Source organism: Lygodium microphyllum, chromosome 6 (assembly GCF_053477565.2).
Source record: "Lygodium microphyllum isolate KBCC chromosome 6, Lygodium_microphyllum_v1.1.10, whole genome shotgun sequence".
In the NCBI taxonomy this organism is placed as follows: Eukaryota; Viridiplantae; Streptophyta; class Polypodiopsida; order Schizaeales; family Lygodiaceae; genus Lygodium; species Lygodium microphyllum.
Window position 1 is genome coordinate 68,953,801 of NC_141140.1, and position 7,710 is coordinate 68,961,510.

Here is a 7,710-nt window from a genome sequence, read left to right on the forward strand (position 1 = left end):
AACAGACCAATTAAGGAAGATGGTTGTATATGTTCCAATAAATGTGTTGTAGGTAATTAAAAAACTAAAGATGATTTCGTCATCAAAAGAAAGTGGGTGGGCATGACCCTCGATGGGTCCATGGTAGGGTGGTCCCGTTAGTTGGGAGCTTTTCTAAATCGGCAATAGAAATATGAAGATGATAAATTGATCAACTAGTCATTAGGTAGAACCAACTTGCATTGTTTTAGGGGGGCGGAATGGGATTTTGCCTTATGAATAGGAGGGTTGACATATTGCACTCCCCTCAGTCTCCCATTATCTTTGAACCAAGTGCAATGGCAAGTCCGCTTTTACATCAAGTAATCTTGTAGAAGTGGGAACTCGAAATTACTAATGCAAGCTGGTTGTTAGGAGACCCGACTAATTTTAGGAACCCGAAAATTCAGGTTGATCCTAGTGGGTTTAGTCGGAACACTTCTGTTGCAATGTAGACTCAGTGGGGTCTAAGTGACAAACCCCGTGATGTTCCAAGGGAGTACCGAGTGGCATCATTTGGAAAACCTATTGATGGACTACATAAAGGTGCACCTAGCAGACACCTCACATAGACCAAAAACATGCATCAAACACTAGCTTCTTCTTTGCTACTTAGATGACAAAATTTGATAGTTTTGTTGGCTCTGAAAGGGGGATAAAATCCCAAGACACCTGGTCATAATTCTCCTAGGTTGCTCTTCTTCTTCTCCTCCTTGTTTCACAGTGATGTTTTGCTACTTGTAAACTGTGGTCGCGTGTTGCACGATTTCAAAAGCTTCTTTTTACATGAGATCTCCCAAAACCGGCTAAAAAAACCACTTGCTTTTTGCATGTCACCCTATTCTAGAAGTTTTCTACACCTTTTTAGGACATTTACAATAAATAATATCCAAATATAAAAAATAGACTAAAATTTTCCAAAAATCCTGTATTTTTAAACCATCCATACTATGGACACTAACACTAATGATTAATATGGCATTGACTCTGTGGATCAATAAGAAAGCTAGATGATGAGCCCTTTAGGTTTTTTTCACACTATGTCTGCATAGTAGCATGACTATGACTGGCCATTTTAGCCTAAGTCCTCTTTCCTTATTCCCTTCCTATTTATATTCTTCCTTAACCCATGCCCGTCTATATTTACAAATTGCACATGAGGGAGCCTGGCACTCTTTTACAAAAATTTAGGATGTGCTTTTATATTTAAAATGCGCCTTTCCCTCTTTGCACTCACCTTGGACTTTTAAAGTTATGTAATATTTCTATTAAAAATTTATTACTAGCCCGCGTGAGTCTCATGCAAATGACAAATTTCGGCATTGAAGTTACCGACGGTGCAAGCTTTAAGTTGTATGCGAAGTATCACGACTTTCCACTAGCAAAACGAGACCGAAGTTTAAAAGAACCCGCATAACCACAGGTGAACATCCTCTTGGGAGGAGGTCAAGAGGATAATGTTAGATTTATTGCAAATTTTTTTAATTACCTTCCCCCAACTAAAGCGTGGCTGAGGGAAGGGGATGGGCTGAAATGGGAATCTAAGGAGGTGGTAGGGAGGATAGCCATGCAAGGCAACACGTGGGAGGGAGCCCTTACCCCCCTCTTCCTATAAAAGGCGCAACCATAGGAGGATCATCTCCTAACATTCATGTGGACATTTCACCGAACCCACAAGTCCAGGTTTTCTTCCTATTTTTGATTTACGTTGAAATATTGAAATTGCATAGTTAATTCACAGAAGTAAGATGCACTTTTGCGATTGAAATACATTGGCTATTTTAAAGGAAATAACTCACGATTGAAGAATCGGTCATTTGTATTTTCAATGAAACGAACGAAAAAAAAAAACATAAGATGTCTATACATTCTTAGCAACTTATTTTTATGCATTGCAAAGTAACGAATCTAGATCAACTAATGACCATCATTACAAAGTCAAAATTATTATAGTACACTTCGATTATGCATGGAAAGATTAAATCGCATGTCGCATTATTAGACATCTCTTTTTTTGCACTGATTCAAGGTCGGAGGGTTGAACTGAACTCATATATATACGAGGAAGTGACCCGCGTAATCCCTGCCGACAGGATCAAGGTGTTGGGGCGCTATGAGAAAAATGGGTTCCAAAGGAAAGGATACCCTAATCTTCCGATGACTTATCGATTCCTGAAGATCCATGACCCGAAACCATATTATTATCCAATTCCCATAGATAAATGTAATACAACATTATTCTCCCCAAACTAAATGTAACAGTTGCTCTATCATCTCAGGAAATATTGTACTCCGAAAGGGCTATGCCCATATAAATGCAATAAGACTTCTTTTTATCAATGTCTGTCTTGTCCATGAGAATTGATAAAAAGTTAAGTAGCTAGGATTCTTGGTTGATAGCTGAATTGGGTATGAAATATAAATCATAATGATTAGCGAGTTATAACATTAAGAATCCTTTATTCAGGCACAACCCCAGGTACAGATTCCCAGTTCGCCTCCTACATCAAGTACGGTCGTGATCTAAGAGAAGAAGTTTCTTCTCAAGCAGATTAAGCTGCCAGAATTTGAAGGGAAAGGTAGGATTGTCCAAGCGGATGCTGAAATTTGGATAGAGTCCATGGAGGATTACTTTGAAGTAATCGGTATTGCACTTGCCAACCAGGTTATGCTCGCCAAGCTGAAGCTCACCGGTGAAGCCAGGCTTTGGTGGAAGCAATGGTGCAGAGATCAAGGGATTGTAGAAGGATCCGTTACCTGGGAAAAACTGAAGAAAGATGTGCAAGGAAGGTACTTACCACTTGCATATCGCACGCAGAAAATGAATGAGTTCTACGAGCTAAAACAGTTGGGACTCACTCTTGACGCATACTACTCAAAATTCGTCTCACTTCTTAAGTATGCACCACAGATGGACATGACACATCAGGTGTCAAAATTTTATGCTGGTTTAAACCCACCAGTGAATACCCGTCTCGAATCTATGCGCCCATTAGATCTACAGGACGCACTCATTCGAGCTACGCCCATAATTCAGGAGGTGCAGGCTAGGCCAAGAAGTAACAAAACTTGGTCTTATAAGGACCCGAGCAGAGGAGCATATAGGCCTCAAATGAAGAGAGTTCAAGGTCAGAATCGGGGACAAAGAAAGAAAGCAAGGAGTAATAATGTCAACAACTTTGTCCCTACCCAAAGCAATGGCCAAAGTTGTTTCCACTGCAATGAGCCCAGTCATTTCAAGAGGCAATGTCCCAAGCTTGGCGGAGGACATCGCCAAGTACCTTTCCAAGGAACTGGCCGTGGCCAGGGAACCGCTACCCAAGGCAGAGGAAGAGCCGCATGCGTTGCCAACAGGGAAATGTGCGAAGAAGAAGATCCGACCATGGAAGCAGAGTTTGAAAAGGCAACAGTTCATGCTGCTCTTCACAAGAAAGGCCTGAATCGCCAGTTTTCGGTGATTCAGACACCATCGAACTATCAAGGTAAAGGTTTCAAGACCTTGATTGATTGTGGCAGTACACATTCCTTTATCTCACCAGCTTGTGCAAAAAGATTAGGGATAGCCACAGTAGAAGCACCTACCTTGCTTGTGGAATTAGCAAATGGTCGTGAGGTCACTTGTACCAAGCAAACTGCTAAGGTGGAATTCTTTCTGGGAGGAAAGACGACTTTGGTCAAATTCAGAGTCATGAACTTAGGTATCCATGAGTGTCTACTCGGAATGGATTAGCTTAAACCTAATGACGCCCACATTCATTATGGAAAGGGCCAATTTTCCTTTCGAAACTCTAAAGGGGAATTAGTCACAACTCAAGGTGAGGCTGGAAAGCTGAAAATTCAATTGGCCAAAGCATCTTGGATTATAAAGGGAGTTAGAAAGGGACTACATGTCTACTTGATTAAGCTCAATAAGTTAGATCAGAAGCAGGAGTCTAGTGAAGGACCTTCATGGCTAAAAGAGTACGCGGACGTATTTCCTGAAGAGTTGACAGAACTCCCGCCTCAAAGAGAAGTGGATCATGAGATCAAGCTAGTGCTAGGAGCTGCGCCAATTGCAAAGAGACCTTATAGAATATCCATCCCAGAAGCAATAGAGCTGAAGGAACAACTCAAGCAACTGCTAGATCGGGGCTACATCTGTCCTAGCAGTTCACCATGGGGAGCTCCAGTATTGTTCCAGAAAAAGAAAGATGGAACGCTTCGATTGTGTATAGATTACAGAGGGTTGAATCAATCAACTGTCAAGAACAAGTACCCTATTCCTAGAATAGATGAGCTTCTTGATTGTCTTCAGGGTGCGAAGATCTTCTCCAAGATTGATCTCGGGTCTGGATACTATCAGATAAGGATCAAGGAAGAAGATATTCCAAAGACGGCCTTCAACACAAGATATGGACACTTTGAGTTCCTAGTTATGTCATTCAAGCTTACGAATGCACCTGCCACCTTCAACATGTTAATGCAGGATATCTTTAGGCCATATCTTGATGACTTCGTACTCAACTTCTTTGATGACACCTTAGTCTATTCCAAACAGGAAGAAGATCATGAACCCCAACTACGGATTGTCCTTGAGACAATGAGGGCACATAAGCTCTATGCAAAAATGAAGAAGTGTGCATTCTTCAAGCATCAGATTGAATGTCTAGGATTCATCGTATCAACGAAGGAATCTCAGTGGATCCGGCAGAGATGTTCTAGAATGGCCAATACCAACAACTGTCAAAGAAATACACAGTTTTCTTGGATTGACAGGATGGTATAGGGTCTTCATAAAAAACTATGCTTTGATTGCAGCACCTCTGACGGACTTACTGAAGAAGCAAACATCCATCGCATGGTCAGCTCTGTCGAACAATCTAGCTTTGATAGATTGAAGCAAAGTTTGGTATCAGCACCTATCCTAAAACTTCTAAACCTCAGTAAGGAGTTTGAGGTAGTAACTGATGCTAGCACGCTTGCCTTAGGATGTGTGCTCATGCAAGAAGGTCATCCTGTAGCATACTCTTCAAGGAAATTGAAGAGCCATGAGAAGAATTATGCTACCCATGATCTAGAACTATTAGTTGTCATCCATGCTTTAAAGCTTTGGAGACACTACCTGTTGGATAACAAGTTTACTCTAGTGACTGATCATAAAAGTCTCAAGTGGATCTTTACCCAGAACGAGCTCAACATGAGGCAATGTCGATGGATTGAAGTGCTGGAGGAGTATGATTTTGAAATCAAATACCGACCGGGAAAGGAGAATGTAGTTGCCGATGCAGTCAGTCGCAAGGCATTCCTTAGTTCACTAATCTTGCAAAACCCATCAACAGCTAGATCTCTAGCCACAAAGGTGTCCATGCCAAACAACCCAATACTTGAGCTAGCTAGAGAGGAAGCATGCCATGATTCAACCTATCAAAAGATGCTAAGGGAGATCCCTATCAAGGACCAGGACCAAAAGCTACAGGCTAAGTATCATGAATTCTCTATCAATAGTGGACTTGTCTACTATAGAACAAGATTATGTATACCGGCAAGCTAGTCACTTAAGCAGAAGATACTGTGGGAAGCTCATGATTCCCCTTTCTCAGGACATCCTGGCTATGCTAAGACTCTCAATGCAATTAGGAAGAGCTACTATTGGGAGAGGCTTAAAGGTGATGCTCTCAAATATGTCATTGAGTGTTTGTCTTGTCAGCGTATCAAAGCCGAACATGTGAAAATGCCTAGAAAGTTACAACCACTTGACATTCCCCAAATGAAATGGGAATTCATCAATATGGACTTTGTTGTTGGCCTATACCAAGTTCAGGGAGGATACAACTCCATCATGGTTGTGGTTGACATGCTTACTAAGGTTGCACACCTTATTCCAATAAAGACAAACTATAAAGCCTTAGACATTGCAAGGTTGATTATCAAGGAGATATTCAAGCTACATGGGCTACCTAGAAGAATCATTAGTGATCGTGATTCTCTCTTCACATCACACTTCTGGAGAGCTATCTTTGAAGCCATTGGACTCAACTTTGTTTTAGTACAGCTTACCATCCCCAAACTGATGGCCAAATGGAGCGAGTCAATCAAGTTATCGAGGATATGCTTAGGGCACACTACTGCCGTGAACCAAAAAGGTGAATTCAATACTTGCCTTTGGTTGAATTTGCCTACAATGCTTCTTACCAACAAAGCATTCAGATGACCCCTTTTCAAGCATTGTATGGTCATGACGGTCGAAGTCCCCTAAACTTCTCAGATCTAGCCTTGAGGGTTGAAGCTTCAAGGCAGATGTTGGAAGAGATGGATGACCATGTAAAGTCAATAAGACAGGACATCCAAGCCACCAAGGATAGACAGTAGGCATACGCAGATTTGAAACGTCAAGATAGAACCTTCGAGGAAGGAGACATGGTCTTCATTCACGTACGGCCAAAGAAGAGTTCCCTATCCTTAGGGGATTGCAAGAAGCTAAGTCCAAGGTATTGTGGACCATACAAGATCCTCAAGTGCCTAGGACCTAATGCTTATAGACTGCAACTCCCTAAGAACCTAAAGGTTCATAATGTATTCCATATCAGCCTATTGAAGAAGTATGTACCTAATCCTAGCCATGTACTTGATTACCAACAAGTTGTAATGCCTAGTCAAGGAGTCCTTGAGCTACGGCTTGGGAGGAGGTCAAGAGGATAATGTTAGATTTATTGCAAATTTTTTTAATTACCTTCCCCTAGCCGAAGCGTGGCTAAGGGAAGGGGATGGGCTAAAATGGGAATCTGAGGAGGTGGTAGGGAGGATAGCCATGCGAGGCAACACGTGGGAGGGAGCCCTTACCCCCCTCTTCCTATAAATACCCCCTCTAAGGAAGGGAGAGGAGGGGGAGCTGAGTAATCTGAGTGGAGGGAAGAGAATAGGCTGACAGACCATGAGTAGAGGGAGGTGAGAAGGACAACTACGACAGGCTGCCACGATCGTGAGAGAAGGGGAGATTTCGCCATTGTAGACGTGTTGCTGCTGAAGACCGTCATGGTGGGAGAGTGGTGGTCGCCGCCTGTCCAAGCTGTGGAGCCGCCAGATGACAGAATCGCCGCCGCCTGACTCATTTGACTGCCGCCTGCAAGTCTCCACGTCGCCACGCCACGTGCTGAAGCTTCTTAGAAGCTTCTCTAGGAAGCTTCTAAGGGGGCTTTCATAAGCCCCCTTCCCAAGTGGTCTTTACACCCCCCCCCTTCCGGGATTTAAGCACCCTTTTCCCCTTGCATCCCCTGGGAATTAAACCCTTTCCCCTTGCATCCCCTGAAAAGCCACCTTAGCCCGGGTTTTTAAAGCCCCTTTCCGTGGATTTCCATAAAGCTTTTTTACCCCCGGTTTCCTTTTAAACCCTTCCCACACAAGTCCTCTAAAGCCATTTTATCCCTTTTTGTGAAGGCCATTTTATTCCCGAAATTTTAAAGCCTTCATATTGGATCTCCGTAAGATCATTCCATCCCAGGAATTCTCAAGCCCCCTTTCCATAGCATCCACCACAAGTAAAATCTTCCCCCCCCCCCCCGGTTTTAAAGGCCTTCCCTTTAGATTCTCAATATGCCATCCTGACTTTGAAGCAAAGGGAGTTACTAAGAACCTAGCCCCGGTTCTTGTAAGAAGAAGAGGGGCTTCTCTAAAACCTTCCCACTCGATTTCCCCCATAAACCCATCTCTAATTTT